The sequence below is a fragment of the Octopus bimaculoides genome, chromosome 11 (genome assembly GCF_001194135.2).
Source record: "Octopus bimaculoides isolate UCB-OBI-ISO-001 chromosome 11, ASM119413v2, whole genome shotgun sequence".
In the NCBI taxonomy this organism is placed as follows: Eukaryota; Metazoa; Mollusca; class Cephalopoda; order Octopoda; family Octopodidae; genus Octopus; species Octopus bimaculoides.
In genome coordinates, this window is record NC_068991.1 from 19,099,735 (window position 1) to 19,100,286 (window position 552).

Genomic DNA, 552 nt, shown 5'->3' on the forward strand with positions numbered 1-552 from the left:
ACGTTATAAAAATAAAACTACTGAACAATAATAATAATAACAATAATAATCCTTTCTACAATAATGATTTCAAATTTTGACACAAGTCCAGCAATTTCGGCGGGTAGGGGTAAGTCGAATATACCAAACCCAGTGTTCAACTGGTGCTTATTTTATGAATCTAGAAAGGATGAAAGGCAAAGTCGACCTCGGCAGAATTTGATCTCAGAACATAAGAAGAACTGAAATGCAGCAGATCTTCAGGGAAGATGCTCCCCACCCTTCACCGTGCTGGTGTTTTGGTCCTGAACTCCTTATATAAATATATATATGTATACATGTGTATATGTATATATATATGTGTATATGTATATATATGTGTATATGTGTATATGTATATATATTTATATATGTATATGTATATTCATATATGTATATGTAGGTATATATGTCTATATATATGTATGTATATAAATGTATATATGTATGTTTATATATATGTATATATGTATATTGATATATATATTCATATATTATATATATATATATATATATATATATATATATATATAT